The sequence below is a fragment of the Perca fluviatilis genome, chromosome 14, assembly GCF_010015445.1.
Source record: "Perca fluviatilis chromosome 14, GENO_Pfluv_1.0, whole genome shotgun sequence".
NCBI classification, from domain to species: domain Eukaryota; kingdom Metazoa; phylum Chordata; class Actinopteri; order Perciformes; family Percidae; genus Perca; species Perca fluviatilis.
Genome location: NC_053125.1, coordinates 26,988,390 through 27,006,337, shown reverse-complemented (window position 1 = coordinate 27,006,337; position 17,948 = coordinate 26,988,390). Strand labels below are relative to the sequence as shown.

The window sequence follows — 17,948 nt, the reverse complement described above, 5'->3', positions numbered from 1 at the left end:
GATTCCCTTGATCTTTAATCAGCTAACGATCGTAGCACCTGCTGGTAATATGTCACCTGTGCATACCTGCAGCTATTCGAGAGACACTGAAGGCGAGCTATCAAATAAAAGGAGCTGCCGCCCATTAAGCAGTATCAGTCAAATGGCTTATGTCAGTGACCACCACAAGGCCTTTGTGAACGTATTGATATAGCATTTATGGATGGCTTTTAAAATCGTGGGGATATCAGCAATTTATCATTAGTTTTACTCTGCGTTTAGTTGGGAAATGTGGAGGATGTTTAACATGGAAGCGAATGGAGGAAGATTTTAACTGTTGTCATTTGGAGCTGCAGGCCATGTCATATTATTGCATAAATGAGGACTGGTGAGAGAATAATAGCTCCTGAATACCTACATTTTGATGGAATAAATTGTGTATGAGAATGAGTAAAAATTGTGAATTGTAAGAGCAATTTATAGAGAAGGGACCGATAATTTTTAAGGCTCCAGCACTTCAGTTGATGATATCACCCGCAAGTCGTTTCACAATACACACCCATTATAAAAGCAAAAAAATCCTAGAATGATCACTAAGCTTAAACAGCTTTTTCATAAAACTGTAAACATATCAAAACATACATAGTAGACCCTGAATACCTGAAATTTTCTTAAATGGTTTAAAGTTTGAATCACATCTATGCATTGTTGAAAGAGAATGTAGGTAAAAGCGAAGAGGATTTGAAGGATTTGAAACTATGCTCTCCATTGACTTTAATGTTAAAATAGAAATGTTTTAAAAGCAATATTTAAAAGTATAAATAGTAGGAAAAAAGTTTAGAAGTCCATCATCTGCCAGAAAGAATAGAAGATTTTTGATAGCTGAATGGTTTTAATAGCTGAGCATTAATACATGACGTTAGGACGGACGACTTGACTGTCTGGGAATAATAAAGGAGCAAATAACAATGGTTGGGATGTTGCTGAATCAGCATTTACACTAGGGGTCGAACAGACAGTCAGTATTACAAGTTTCTCAAGTGGCTTGCACAACCCAGATCAGTTTAGTGAGTGACTCAGAATAGCAGATCATAGAGGATCGAGTTTGCCAGGCCTGAATCTCATCTAAGGTCTGTTAGACAGGTGAAACACTCATAGATTTAGCTCAACATTTTCTCCACCATTACTTTCATTTCCTTCATCGAGGTCCGATTTCCATGAATATAACTTTCCAGCAACTATAGTCCCATGACAGATGGACTTCAAGAGTGAGAGAAAAGACCTGTTACTATGTATAATTTAAAAACATGTTACATCACCATAAAGCATAAAAGTAAAGCTTTTCCAGATCATTAGAATGCCTCTTCTAAGATTTTGTATATATACACGATATGTTTGGCCACATATGTAAGTTGGAATAAGACTGAGCATTTTCACTTAAAACTTACTTTCCAGGCAACGAGCCGTCATTGAGTTTGTAATACTTTCGTCCGAAAAGCCCTCATACCATGCACCATAAAGCCCAGTGAGCCTTGTGCAAATGGATCATTAATGGAATAACATTGAAGTCCATCAAACTTTACATTGTCAAACTGGGGAATCCACCGTTAGGTCAGCCTTGATCTGGGTCCAGCAGGGTTGCGCCCTGGATAGGGGAAGGAGGAGGTGAACACCCATCACTTCATTAGAAGCTGTTGTTTTCTGGAACAACCAGTATTTTCTCTTCATATTTCTTTGGCTCTTTCTATGAAATGACTGTATGTAGCTGGCATGTTATTTGATCAGCAGCTGCTGAGATCAAGCATTCCAAACAGACAGAACACACCCAAAATGGTTTGAATACTTCCATCTCCTGGGCCCATTTTTTTCAAAAAGTAATCAGTTTGGGATTATGGATTGGATCAAATCTTGGAAATAGGTTTTCAAAAAGCAAAAAGAGGAAATTCGAACTAAAAGATTGAATCCTTAATCCAATCTGCATTTGATCTGGATCAAAATACTGCCCTTTAGGTTTTTTCAAAAAACTAGACTCAGTTTTGGAATTTATTTGGAACTTATTTGATCCAAAAACAGGATTATCCTGATCCATCAGAAGGTGGATTCAATTAGCTGATTTTTGAACCAAAATAAAATCAAGCGTTTTTTAGTAAATTATACAAAATCCCAATGTTTACTGATGATATATAAATTTCTTCATATTTGAAGCATATATGAAGCATATGCTATAGATAATTGGCCTAAAGGTTAGAGAAGCGAGCTTGTGACGGGGAGGGTTGTCAGTTCAATCCCAGACCGATAAAAATCTAGGAAAGGAAAATGAAAGAGTAGCGCTTGTCCCTCCTCAGTACCACCACTTTAGAATGCCCTTAGGCAAGGTCCCTTAACTGCTCCAGATGGGGCGGCTGCTCAGAGGCCAACAGATCAGACTGTGGTTGTAGGCAGCTTCCAGGTATGAATGTAACTGTGAATGTGATCGGTGTTCCTGCAGAAAGAGGAGGCTGCCTCTCAGTGGAAAAAAAAAAAAAAAAAAAAAAGTTTTTCTGTTTCTTAAAATTAAAACAAACAATGGCTATTTGTGACTGGTATTTTGCCTACATATTTGTTCTTTGCTAAACCAGTAGAGCTACACTGTTGGTTCATTTAAGGCTCTAGTAAGCAGGTTTTGAAAGTGATACAGAAATTTGATCTATTTTGGATCACAGTGATCTGATGTTTCCTTTTTAAAAAAGAAACTGGCATAAAGAGTTAAGATAGATCAGGTGATCCTGGATGACAAAAACCTGAGATTTCTAAATCCTTTCTAAAATGTAATCTGGATCAGATTAGGCTGGATTTAAAATCCCATGTTTTGCCATCTAGGATCACCTGGAAAAAAGAAATAAGGAATGTAAAAAGTTTCTATTTATTACAGTGTTTTCTGTTTCTTCAAATTTTATAACTTATACAATGGCTATTTGTGGCCACTCTGGTATTTCGTTTTACATGTTGTTCTTTATTCTTTGCTGAGCCAGTAAGGCCACACTGTTGGTTTCCATTTAAGGATTTGGTAATCCTAAGGCCTGGTGTTTGGATCAAGTGATCCAATCCAATATTCCTTTAAAAAACTGGCATAAAAAGTAAGATGGATCAGGTGATCCTGATAGCAAAAAACATGGGATTTCCAATTAAAATTACTTTTTTTAACTGGGCCCTGTGCATTAAGTTTCATTTGCAAACACAAACCCAAGGGAACATTAGTGCAGCATTTGGAAGGTGGAGGGAGCTTCAGACTGAAAAATGTTGAACTTTTGATTCAGAGATCTAGTTAATGTTACCAAATTTTTAGACTGTTTTGTTTTGGCTAATGCGCAATTTTGCAAAGTCGAAAGCTTGCCAAACTTCTTCTTAATACTGCACTACATACAAATGAGCTTTTCGTGACTAGAAGTCCCCAGGCAGCACTCACCCCTACCCCTCGTTACCACCACTGTGCAAGGACCCTTTAACACCCTCATTGCCTATGTAAGGCATGCCAGTACACCCGACTGTGGTTGTCTGTGCTTGGACTGGACTGTTCCAAATGCGTAAATAGGGCGTTCCTAAAAAGTTATTGTTAGCAAAACGTATTGTGGATTTAATCAAGGGCTAAGATGTGAGGCAGGCCAACTTAGGCATCAGGCTCACCAGAGTCCCAGTTTGCAACTTGGTGGTGATACAGGCACCTTCCCCTGCATAACATTTGATAACTGTAAATATTTCACCAATGCTGGTGGTAAGCTTGAGAACTTTAAGTGTAATCTCATTACAATTTTAATTTGAAAACGGAGGGCTGTTCAGAAAGACACGAGTTAGCACAGCTGCCACCGATCTCTAACGTTCATGAGCTTCTACTTATAAGCACCTTTGATGTGGAATCAATTATTACATAAGTGCAAGCAGTGAAAAATGGTATACATAAAACCAGGTATAAAAGATTCATTGTTGCCTCATTCTTACCACAGCTCATGGACTTCCCGGTGTGTGCATCCAGGATGGCCACCACGTCCGCAGCAGCAGCCCTCAAGCCAGACGCCTGGCGTGAGGAACCGGCCATATATGACTTACATTGTTCCTCACCCTTATGATAGCGAGACTTGGGTTCTCCTGGCGATGGACAACTTCATCGTACAAGTCAAGGTCACCCTTCGGTTTCCTAAATTGACAGAAAATGGGGCATTTTAAAATCTTTGATTAGGGTGTGACAGGATGTTGTTTTTACCATAGAAAGTTTAGACAGGGCAGAGACACCAGTTTACATACCACAATTACCCAGAGTGCAAAGATACACTTACAATTACAACAGTTGTGATTGTAGACGTGCCTCACATGCTCGGAAACTACAGGATGCAATTGAAATAAAATTTAAAACATTAAAGTTGATGTTGTGACAGTATCAATTTTGAAGTATTTACTGGAATTGTTGGGTCTTTTTAAATTTGTGTGGGTCAAGACCTACTCTATCTATAAGTGTCTTGAGATAACTCTTGTTATGATTTGATACTATAAATAAAATTAAATTGAAGTTGTAGTTAGTGATGATGATGTACTGATTAAAAAGGTGTTTCTAATGCATGTATGTTAGATGGACAAGAATGAGAAACACCATTATATATTGCAATCCAGTGCCACTCCACCACTAATTACAGTCTTGAAATGACTAAATGCTGTTACATCATACAGAAGGGGTTTATGTGCTCTTAAAAAAGGAAGTGAAATGCTTCCTTGCCTTTTGTTGTTGAGAATTAGATAAGAAGATCGGCACCACTATCATGTCTGTCTGTAAGAAATATAAGGCTACAGCCAGCACTTGGTTAGCTTAGCATAAAGATGTGGAACAAAGGAAAACCGCTAGCTTGGCTCTGTCCAAAGCTCACAAAGTACCTTACCGAAACTCTAAAGCTCACTAATAAACACATACAGTATAGTTATTTGTTAAATGTGTACAACAACTGTGGTATAAAAAATATATGGTTTTCCTTGGGGTTATGTGCTGGAGCTTTACCATCCTAAATTTTTGTTGTTACCATATCTATGGCATACAAAACTAATTGTTTTTATACTTTTGAACAGATTAAACAAACACTGTGTAACATATTAATCCAGTGAGCTTTAAACACAGTACTAGTAGGCAGATTGTTTTTTGTTTTTTTCTAACTTTGGACAAAGCCAGGCTAGCTGTTTCCAGTCTTTATGCTAAGCTAAGCAGCTTCTGACTGTAGCATAATATTTTACCATACAGATATGATAGTGATATCAACCATGGAATGCCATCTAACTCTTGGCAAGAAAGTTTATTTATTTATTTCAGGTTTATTTAACAGGGACAATGCACACTAATAATACATATAACAAATGTACAGTGTGCCAGAATTAGCCAAAAGGCTATTTTACATCTGCTGTCCCTGGACAGATCTCAAATGTCACACCTAAAAAGATTATAATAGTACATATAAGTTTAGTCCTATACAAGTAAAATTGACTATAAAATGTAAAAAGAAATGATCAAGCATATAAACAAAAACAGTTGGTCGATATCAACACCAACACCAACAAACATACACACACAAGCCACACTGTCAGTCCAACAACCTCATAGGCATAACACAAGTGACACAAACAGGCAGGACAGGAAAGACAAGATAGCAGCAAGACTTTGTAACTCCATGAAATGTTTGACAGTCCTGATTACCTGTTAGCCACTCCTTTAAGTCAAATTTAAAAGAAACATAAGTTTTTGAGTGAAAAGTGAATACCGGTACACGCTTTCCAAAATGTCCCAATTCCCCAAACTATTACTTTAAAGCCAAAAGTTCATGTGACAAAATGCATTTTAGGAGATTTTTACAAGACTGCTTAAAAAAGTAGAAACGTTCATCACAGAATAACACCCATAACATAGATTAGAGCCTAACAGTAAAAACAAAAACAAAGTTAAAATATGAGCAGCAGTGGCATTGCGCAACAATGAAACGTGATTTCAGCCTGTCGCGGTCTCGCGAGTATGACAGTAGCCTATACATAATGGATCAACCTGTTTATGACACGCTTTGCACAATCTCCATTTGCACTCAACTTACCTTCAGAGCTATTGTCATCCACCAATATGATCTCCCTTCAGCAGGTGTTTAGGGGTGCGGTCACTGATGCTGGCGCTATAGCCTTTGATAATAGACAGGGCCTCATTCAAGTAGATCAACACTACTCCAATATTTGGTAAGTCTTCTGGGTAACTCTTTTCAGACACCTATTCAGAAACAGAAGGATTTCTAAAACCACCATCTTTCCATGAAGTAAGCTGTGTAAATGCTTTATCTAAAGACAAACCATGTGAACAGAGAGGTGAAGGATAATCAGCAAACAATGAACTGGATGGGAGGGACCATTTCTTTAACTTTATCTGTATATGAATTGAAATGACAGCTCTTGGCATCATAAGAAATTGTTGTAGCCTTACCTTGGATCCCCCCTGGTATCTGGAAGAGCTCGATCTAGAGGAAGGCGATCGCTGAGAAAAACGCTTGTATCCATACCTTGACATACAAAGCCTGTGCCTCTCTTTGGTCATCCTCCGAGATTCTCCCCCAACTCACAAACAGGGCAGATTTAGGGAAACAGTTTCTTAGACTTTTTCTCTTGAGGAGTCTCCTTTGGTCCGGGATTTTGCTTCCAGGTTTCCTCTTTCTGCTCTGGCTGTGTTTTGACAGTTGGCTGTTCGACCTCTGCAGCTTTCCTCCATCTGAGTCTGTCCTCTTCGAGCATTTTCTGCATTGTGTCCTGCTTTTCTCAAAAGCTCTGACGACATTGTCTTGACAAAAGGATGACAGGGAGAGAGTCAAATGAGCAGCATGATTACTGATGACTACATGTTTCTCTTATTTTAAATAAAGCATTTTGGTAACACTTTACTTGAAGGTATCTACAAAAGTGACATAACACTGTCATGAACACATGAACCCTAACTCTAACCCTAACTATAACTTGTCATGAAAAAACCGAATGACTTACTAAATGAAGTGTTATGTCATAAACGCTTATAGACTTGTTTATAATGTTTATGACAAGTTCAATAATTTTTTTCAAGACTATTTTTTGGTGGCTTTTTCCTTTTATTACATAGTGACAGTGGATAAACATGAAAGGGGACAGAGTTGTGGGATGACACGCAGCAAAGGGAAGCAGGTCGGATAATGAACCCGCCCCACTGGTCTGGAACTGGGGAGCTAGAAACCATTCATCTAATGTTTGACTCCACATCTGCAAGTATTCTTTGGTGACACGTGATATTTTAATGCAATATCATTTTGTCAGATGATTGAAAGCATAAAATACTTTTGAGTAACTACTTGTGTAGGAACAGACATTTAATCCTTCTGCTTACCTTTCTAACACTGGAATGAATGAGGTTAATGTCAAGGAAGTTAAATTTCATTTTTTTATTTCAAACAAAAATAAATATAAATATATAGCTATAGAACTATAAAATAAAATATAAAATACAAAAAGCGTAGTAACACACCAACAAGAACAATATCTATACAGTGTTACAAATAATATTTAAAATACTATTACAATTAATATTTTCAAAAAACTGTCCTAGAAAGGAGCAGGATGAAGCCGAAGCTTGTGATATTTCCCACCCTCATTCAACTTCAACTCATTCCTTTATACATCATATATATTTTACAACAGGATAACCAAACGTACCAAACCCTTTTATTTATTTACGTGAACTCCACTTTCCGTAATCCACCACACCCCGTAACAAATCATACAGAACCCGACTTCTTTCCATTTCCCCATCTCCATTGCCTCAACTCACAAAAATTGTTGATGCTTGTCTCCAGATGTTTGTCAGGCTCTTGTCCACCCTTTAGAAACATGCCCACATAGACGCGGGAGCCCGATCCCCCCCAGTATGATGATTGACCGCTTGAACCACACTGCTCTCATAGTGATAGCGACAGACTGAACCCCCAGCAAGGGAATGGAAAACCTTGAAAGACGCCAGGCTGACTACTGACTACAAAGGTGCAGGCGGAGCAATGAGGTGAGACCCGTTTCTTCCTGGATTACTTGCCCATATGAAGCTGAGAAGTCAAACAACATTTAGCACCTCAACTGTGTCGTAACTGCAGCTGAAGGAAAATGTATTACAATAAGTTCTTACAACACATTGACGATAAAGAAAAAACTCCTTTAGGGGAAACTGTGAGAAGGTAGAGAGGGCAGTTAAGCTTCTTTTTTCCCTTCTTTTTATATATAGCTTGCTGGATTCCTTTTCTTTCATGTGTTGGGTGCAGTCAGGAGCAATACAGGCAGTGGTGGAATGTAATCAGTACATTTACTCAAGTACTGTACTTTAAGCACAAATTTGAGGTAACTTGTACTTTACTTGAGTCTCTTTCTTTTCATCCCACTTTCTACTTCTACTCCGGCTGCATCCCAGAGGGAGGTTCAGGTGCACCAATCAGGGCCAGGGGTGGGTCAATCACTTCATGCACACACATTCATTCTTCTTGTGTGGGGAGGGTGTGTTTAGGAGAAGTTTTGGGCTTTAGCAGAAAGGGGGAGGGACTGAGAAGTTGTCGATGTTCAAACTCCTTGGCCTAGTCCTGATCTTCACAATCCTACCTACAACACCTTTAAGTAAAGGATCTGGATACGTCTTCCACCACTGAATATAGGCTATATTTATATATATGCAACAAGTCAATGTAATATTTGTGACATTAACAACACAGTATATAGTAAATGAATGCTCAAATGTTAAAGGTCTTAAAACATAAATAAGCCGTCTCTGTGAGGCTAGGCACAGCTGGCTTTGAGCTAAATTCTAACGTCAGCATGCTAACATGCTAATATTTAAGAGGTCATTTTTACCATGGTAACCCTTGTGCATCCCTTAAGAAGTTGCTTAGATGTCCTTTGGAGGACAAAAATGTCCGCATAACAAAACTGCCATACAATTATGTACAGTATTAATCAGAGATGGCAAAAGTACTCACTCCCCGTACTTAAGTAGAAGTACAGATACTTGTGTTAAAAAATACTCTGGTAAAAGTAGAAGTACTGATTTAACTTCTTTACTTAAGTAAAAGTAACAAATTACAGGCTTTGAAATGTACTTAAAGTATAAAAGTAAAAGTAGCCTTGCGAATGACAACCACTTTTATGCAAAGCTACCTGGACCACACACACGTTACTAGAGTAAGATGAGAAACTTCAGTGGACATAAAAACCAGGCTCTTTATATGCCATTGTCTACATTTTAAATGGATGTCTGCCAATCATCACATATATGATTATTGTGACAGAGACTGGGACTCCAGCTTAATAATGATTCTGACTGAGTAGCAAGATATGAATTCATTTGTGATTCTGTGAGAATTCACAGATCCAGTTTCTCTTTTTAATCGTCCCCTTAACATTTAAAGGAATCTACATGTATGTGTGCTCAAATATAGAAAGAAAATAAAGGATACAATATGAATTACTAAACATAGATTAATTAAGAAGTTCCCCATACTTTTAGAGTTACACAGCACATTGGCCAGGAGTCATACTTGATGCCTAGCCTATCTCAAACATCTCTCTCAGATAAGGCCAGGGATGATTGGGAATGTCTTGCTGCTTGTCTGCCTAATCTCTGGGATCTCTGTTTTCTTCATTTTCAATCATGTCGCCGTCCATACTATAGTGCTAACGCTACCACCATCAAGCTGCAATTATTTGCCGCAAATGAATGCAGAATGCGGCCAAATCTGTCGAAGTCGCCTTGTAGTGGTGCGTACATACAACGTAGCCTACAGTATATTCCCATCCAATTAGATTGAATTCGGTATTGATCAACGGAAAAATAACGGTAACTCCAGTGAAATTATACCGTGGTAAAGTTGGTTTTATATTGGACGTTGGATATTCGACATTCGAAAAATCTATTATGCAGCTTACGCTTTCAACCTATTCATGTCAAACCACTTGTGATGAACTCAGCTAACCACCCTACACATTGCACAAAAACTTTTTTCAAAAAACTCATCCTTTTAATTTTTTAAATATTTTTTTATGTAAAAGAATGCTTTAAATCTATTATGCAGCCTGTCCTTTTGACCTATTCACGTCAAACCACTTGTGATGAACTCAGCTAACCACCCTACACATTGCACAAAGCTTATTTTTTCAAAAACCCATCCTTTAATTTTTAAATATTTGTTTATGTAAAAGAATGCTTTAAATCTATTATGCGCCTGTCCTTTTGACCTATTCAGGTCAAACCACTTGTGATGAACTCCAGCTAACCAACCCTACACATTGCACAAAGCTTATATTTTAAAAAAACATCCTTTAATTTTCTTTATATTTTTTATGTAAAAAATGCTTTAAGTCTATTATGCGCCTGTCCTTTTGACCTATTCAGGTCAAACCACTTGTGATGAACTCAGCTAACCACCCTACACATTGCACAAAGCTTCTTTTTTAAAAACCCATCCTTTAATTTTTAAATATTTTTTAATGTAAATAAATGCCATAAATCTATTATGTGGCTCGACCTTTGACCTATTCACGTCAAACACACTTGTGATGAACTCAAATAACCCCTACACATTGCACAAAGCTATATTTTTAAAAACCCCATCCTTTAATTCTTTAAATATTTTTAATGTAAATAAATGCCATAAATCTATTATGTGGCCTGACCTTTGACCTATTCACGTCAAACAACTTGTGATGAACTCAACTAACCCCCTACACATTGCACAAAGCTTTTTTCAAAAATCATCCCTTTTAATTTTTAAATATTTTTTATGTAAAAAATGCCAGAAATCTATTATCGCCTGACCTTTTGACCTATTCAGGTCAAACCACTTGTGATGAAACTCAACTAACCACCCTACACATTGCACAAAGCTTATTTTTTCAAAACCCATCCTTTAATTTTGTTTTGTTTTGTCTTTGTGCAATGTGTAGGATGGTTAGCTGAGTTCATCACAAGTGGGTTTGACGAGGAATAGCGCAAAGGGAGGCCAGCCATAATAGATTTATGACATTTTTAATATTAAAAAATATTTAAAAATATTAAAGGATGGGTTTTTTTTTAAATAAGCTTTGTGCAATGTGTAGGTGGTTAGCTGAGTTCATCTACAATTGGTTTGACCTGAATAGGTCAAAAGGTCAGGCCGCATAATAGATTCAAAGCATTTATTTACATAAAAAATATTTAAAAAAATAAATTTGGGGTTTTTTGAAAACGAAGCTTTGTGCAATGTAGGAGGTGGTTAGCTGAGTTCATCACAAGTGGTTTGACATGAATAGGTTGGAAAGGGCAAGCTGCATAATAAATTTTTCGAATGTGTCAATATCCAACGTCCAATATAAAACCAACTTTACCACGGTTGAAATTATTTGAAACTTTGCTAGTGAGGACTAGATTAGGACCGTATTTTAAAGCTGATGCTGGTTTCAAACTTTTCCCGTAGTGTCTGTAAAACACGGACAACCCCTCTTCTCTTTTGATGCTTGGGAATGACGCTATGCAGCAACAACGTGAAGACCTAGCTAACAGGTGAAGAACACAAACAACTAAATCACTAGCTAACCTACTTTAACTGTGCAGGAACTATAGACCAATACAACAACAGGGTAAAATGAACTGACAACATAAGTTATACCGACTTACAGTTCCCAAGGACGACACACACCATCTCAACTGATTATCCTCCGACAGCAGTCTCTTTTTTTCTCACTTTTTTTTCTGTGGCGTGTCCGCTATTCTTCGACATTACAACCTCTTTGTATACAAAACTAAAGTAACGAGCCAATTTTTAAAAGTAGTGAGTAGAAAGTACCGATATTCGTGTTAAAATGTAAATGGAGTAAAGTAAAAAGTCGCCACAAAAAAATAGTAAAGTAAAGTAGAAATATCCGAAAAATTCTATTTCGATACAGTAACAGTATTTGTACTTCGTTACTTCCCATCTCTGGTATTAATATTATTATCCCACTTTTAACTGAGTGATCCTAACTACCAAATATTCATTCTTTTTTTTATTATTTTATTTTAACCCTTTGCCAATTTGTTTACATAATGCCAATGTTGTGGTTTTATGATTTTTTTTTGTGATTACTAAATGCTAGGGTATTTTGTTTTTACAGTCTGGGATATGTCCATTTTAGCAGTGTAACGGTAGTTACTGTTAGCGTTAACTATTAACTCGTTGTTATTAAATATATGTACTTTTGGGCCGTAGGTAGAGTAAGAGCACGGAGACAGCTTCGACTGTATAACTTGGTCCACTGTAATGAGACTCCTTCAATCGTAGGACAACTCAAGACTCATAACAAAACGTGCTTCATCATCTCAACATCATATATCTCCGCCAACATAACTGTTACTAAATTACAGGCAGGGTATAACATGTTAGAAAGCTTTTCCTTGTTAACTCAAGGAACAGAATACACTATGAAGCTACAATTAATGGAAATAATGTGGCTTATTTCATAACTACAACTGTTAACTCCCAAATAGTCACAAAATAAATCTACTATTACAGCAAGGAACATGGCAGTCCTCCATAATAGAGCAGCGATACCCTGAGTGGAAACCAGGAACATATGTATTTGCCCAATAGAGGAAACATGAGAAAATGGGGGCGCACCTCTAGTTCACCAACTTAGTGGGAATGTGCCCCCCCGTGGGCTGATGTCTTCCGGGCGGGTCTGGTTTGGGTCCGCCTGAGGCCCTTTGCGCGCGGTCCTCCCCGTCTCTCTCCGCCTTTCCTGTTTATCCACTGTCTCTCACCTTGGAAATAAAGGAAAAAAGCCCCCCAAAAAATATTTTTTAAACATGAGAAAATACCTCAATCTTGTGAAAAAATAGCACAAATTACAATTCTGAAGGCTCTAGATTGAAAGCCTGATATAATAGAATGCATGATTTGTTTTACTGTAATGGCGGCGTGTGATATCAAATTGTGCTTTTAATGAATTTTATGGGACATTTTTGTTATAAAGAGGCTGAGGACTGAGGTTGAACCTCCAAAATAAAAATAAACAAATGCACACATGAAAAGCCAAATAAAATGTACCTAGTGATCCCTATAGAGGAGAAGTGAGGGGATCATCAGGAATCATCCTCTGGGAACCACAAATATTTAAACCAAATGTCATGCCAATCCATCCAATGGTTGTTGAAACATTTCACCAAAAAAAAAAAATGAAGCACCTGTTGACCTTTTGTATGTCATGTTACAAAAAGGACACAAAACAAACTCAACAGTCCGGCAGGTTCAATTTTCATTAAGTATTAATCAGTAAAAATGTAAATAAGATCCAGTTTGAGATTATCCTTCATTAATACATTATTAGAACAGTGCCTGTAGAAAGCTGTTTGGAATGGGATGATTGCTTGGCCTCTTGTATTGCTGCTTGTAGCTTTCTCCAGAACCATTGTATCCCGAAATCATTTACAGAAGGACCCCAAAGCACCTAATATGCAACTCTACTCTGTACACTGACCATTAGAAGCCATTCATCTAATGTTTGACTCCACATCTGCAAGTATTTTTTTGGTGACATATTGTTTTAATGCAATATAATTTTGTCCATGATTAAAAGCATAACATTCATTTGAGTAACTACCTAGTGGGTGTAACGAAGTAACCTTCTGCTTCCCTTTCTTACAGTCAATAATTAACCCCCACAAAGAAAACACAAAAACCCCCCCCCTTTCCTTTCCCCCCCCCCCCTCTTTTTAAACCCGCGGACATATTAATCCCTTTTTTTTTTTTTTTTAAAAAATTTAACACACAAAAATAAAAAAAACCTTTTTTTTTTTTTTTCCCTTTTTTTTTTTAAAAATTTTTAAAATATTTTTACACATCCAAAAAAAAAAATATTCTTCCCTACTCCTCCTTAAAAAAAAACCCTCCCCCACCACGGAGATGTGATGTTTGTCTTCCATTCCAGAAAACCCCCTTTTACTTCTCTGTTGGCCCCCCTTTTGGCCCTTTTCCTCTTAAAAAAGATCTGATGAATAAGTTATAGTAACTGTTTTCTATAATTTACCTCCACTTACCATAATGAGTTATGAAATTTCGACTTCATTTCATGAGTTATTACTATTTCAACTCAAGTTTGTAAGCCATTTCAATGACATGTAAATTTCAATGTGTCAACTTAATTTAACAATGTGAGTTGTTAAATGGAAACCGGATCTCGCAGAAAGTGACCATGATCCCTGGTGTGGCGGCAATATCAATGCGCGGTGCAAATAGTCCCAGAAATGGTGTCTTGATCTAATGTGATTAACAACTATGATATCATTATTTAACACTTAATGATACACTCCACCCGATTGCAATTCTCAAAACGAGGAAACCAACCAACTGAGCAGAATGACAATGGTCAAAAGAGAAGCAGCGGATGACTACGTTTTTTTTTAGCCACATCTGACAGTTGGTAGCTACCGGTAAGCGGGCCTTCGATTTAGGAGAAGGCGAAACAAGGTGAGTGGTTGCATGCATTAATCCAATGTATTTTGTTAATTAGTTATAAAGAAATTAATGGCTGTTACGTTTTTAAACACAAGATAGTTTAGCGCAGCTTGTTAATGCAAGTGGTGGAGTTGAACCAAACTTCACATTAGCTATCTAGCTAAGTGTTTAATATCGTTATCTAGCTAGTCCTACTTTTTACTTTCATGAAGAAGAAACACTTGAGCAGTTATATAGCTAGTATTTTCTAACATTCACGCAAAACAGAAGCACATTCATTGCGCCTGGCAAAAACTTTGCATGGCAGCGGTGGAGTTTTACAAGTAACGTTAACGTTAGTTTGCATTGTGTGTGGAGTGACCGTAATTAGCCGTGGCCCGTGCTTTTGTATGTTGGGGGGCGCGGCGTCGTCGTCGTCGTCGTGTCAGCAATTAGCCTTGGCCGCGCAGAATTGTTACTTCGCTGCTTCAACACAATCCTTAGGGTATGCTTAACATTATAAGGTGAAGTTTGTCGACTTTGTTCTTTAAAGTAATGTTATTCACGTACACTTGTAACGTTATTTCTATTCAGCTCCAATTTAACCTGCCACGTTAACGTTAGCCTCCTGGCGCCATCTTCGCTGTTTCTTTCGTTGGCCTAAACTGTGGGATTTGCAGTGAAATTATGAGCCGATATGCTCCGACGGTAGTGTATTACTATAATGCCTCGGTCTGTGAGCAGAGACGCTGCTGTTAAACAATGGAGCAAGTAACGTTAAAGATAACAACATTAATCGAGTTGACTCAGACATTATTCTAAGAGTGCAATTAAACTAAACTTGAACAAACTTTCACTTCATGTTAAATTAATTTATGCACTATACACTCTTAGTTATTCCTTTAATTTATCCCATTTATGCAGTATGTGTTAATAGCTCTGACTAGTATTTAATGTTGCTTTTTTTTCACTGATTCTTGTATGCTCTTCCTCAAATGTAATTAATTAAATGTATAAAAGCACCTGCCAAATGAGTAAATGTAATGTATTTTCTGTGTTTCAGGTGCAGATGGTCCATTCATTTCAGCTAGGCTGCAACTGTGGATGAAGTGGAGTTGTAAGTTTTGCAATTTTGCCACTTATAATGAAAAAACAATAGTAAGCCATTACAAAGACAGTCATGGACGTGGAAGACGGGGCTTGAGCTGCATTTATCCAAACTGTCTGACAGTCCTCCAATCGCATGTGGATTTTGCAAAACATATAAAGGACCACAAAAAAGGATTAAATCCACTTGCTAAAATACGCTGTGAACTTTGTACGTTTTCAGCACCAACCAACATCAGTCAATATTTTCTTCATCTGAAGAGACATTTGAGAAAGCGAGAGACTGTGAAGTGCCCATTTGTGGCATGCTCTTTTAAGTCTAGGGTTTTCTCAACTTTTACTGCCCATAAAAGTCGGTCTCATCATGCTGCTACATTTGTCGATTTCAGACCTGACCTTGTTGTGAAATGTCATGGTCAGGCCTTTGTAAATGATGAAGATGATAATTTAGTGTCACCAGATTTATTCTTTCCAGAACCTGAATTTCAGCCTGTACATAAGCCCATTCAGCGGCGGCTTGCATCCCTTTTACTTAGGCTGCAAGCAGTCCTTCATGTGTCAAAGTCAGCAATTCAAGAAATTGTGGATGACTTATTTGATATTGGTGAATGTTCCGGACAAATAACTAGGCAGACGATTGAAAATATTTTGGCGGTGCATAATTGCACATCTGAGGAATTGGTATCGTCATTGACTGAAGCATTACAGAGTTCAAACCCACTCACTTTGCTTTCAAGAGAGGGACCTCTAGGCACAGAATATAAAAGGCAATCATATTATAGACAAAACTTTTCTGTTATTGAACCTGTCGAATATGTTTTAAGTACACATAAAAGGTCTCATACTGTTGTTTATGTCCCTATTCTAAAATTACTTTGTGAACTTCTCAAAAGAGATGAAGTACTACATGTATTGAGAGTAAACAAACCAGTTCAACAGTCTGGCCACTACAGGTCATGTCTGGATGGTGACTACTTTAAAAGAAATCCAATACTCTCAGGTCAAGATGTTAGTTTATGCATAACCTTGTACATCGACGATTTCGAAATTTGTAATCCATTGGGCACCTCCAGAAAAAAACATAAAGTCTGTGGTGTGTATTGGACTCTTGCAAATTTGCCAAAAATATACAAGTCATCACTGTCATCAATCTACCTAGCCTTACTGTGCAAGACTGAACATATCAAGATTTATGGGTATAGTAGAGTTTTGGAGCCACTGATAAAAGATATTGAATATCTAGAAACAGTTGGTGTGTATGTTGAGAAACTTGCTTGTAATGTTAAAGGGACCATCTTGTATGTTGCTGCAGATAATTTGGCTGCACACTCCTTAGGTGGATTCCAAGAGTCCTTTAATGTGGACAAGTTTTGTAGGTTTTGTCTGGTTAATCGTGAAGAAATACAGGCTTGTGATGTCAGAAGTGGTAACTTTGTTTTACGATCACCAGAGTTGTATGATAGAGCTGTAAATGTGTTGAAGCAGAGTGAAGTTGTGTCTGTTGATGGTGTGAAACGAGACTGTCCTCTTAACAGATTGAAAGGTTTTCATGCATGCCAAGGCTTTCCACCTGATTTTTTACATGATGTGCTGGAAGGCATTATACCCATAGAGCTAAGTCTGTGCCTTGCAGATTTTATTTCTAAGAAGTATTTCACATTGGACGAGCTTAATAAGGAAATAGAAGGCTTTCCTTTTAAGTTCTCTGACAAGACAAACCGCCCTCAGAAAGTTTCATCAACTTTCCAACGGAACAAGACTCTAGGTGGTAATGGACATGAAAATTGGAGTCTTGTGCGTTTCCTTCCCCTCATCATCGGTCACCGTATTCCAGAAGGTGATCAAACATGGGAATTAGTTTTAGAGCTCAAAGACTTGGTGGAGTTATTGGCGACCCCATATTTCACTCCAGATTCACTTTGTTATTTACAATCTAAAATATCAGACCACAGACAATTGTTGCTGACAGTTTTCCCAAATAACAAGTTGCGTCCCAAACATCACTTTATTGAGCATTACCCATATTTCATTCAGAAGTTTGGACCTCCAGTTGAGTGTTGGACAATCAGGTTTGAGGCCAAACATTCTTTCTTTAAAAAGGTTGTGCGTGATGCCAACAATTTCAAAAACATTCTGCTTACCCTGGCTTCAAGACATCAACTTATGTTGGCACATTATCTTGAAATGCCAAGCCTTTTCAAGCCTGAGACTGAGACTGCAAAGGTGTCTGATGTGTGCCTGGATGTCTTAGACACTGCTGTCAGACAAGCTATCTGGAATAGATTTGGTGATGTTGGCACAGTTGGACTGACTCCTAACATCTTTCTGAATGGAACAAAGTATTCAAAGGGAATGATTCTGTCTGCAGGGAGC

General features: G+C 37.6%; 1 pseudogene; it reads right to left on the bottom strand.

Moving 5' to 3' along the window:
* Positions 1–1,423: 1,423 nt before the first annotated feature.
* Positions 1,424–7,947, bottom strand: LOC120572439 (annotated as a pseudogene).
* Between the last annotated feature and the right edge of the window lie 10,001 nt (positions 7,948–17,948).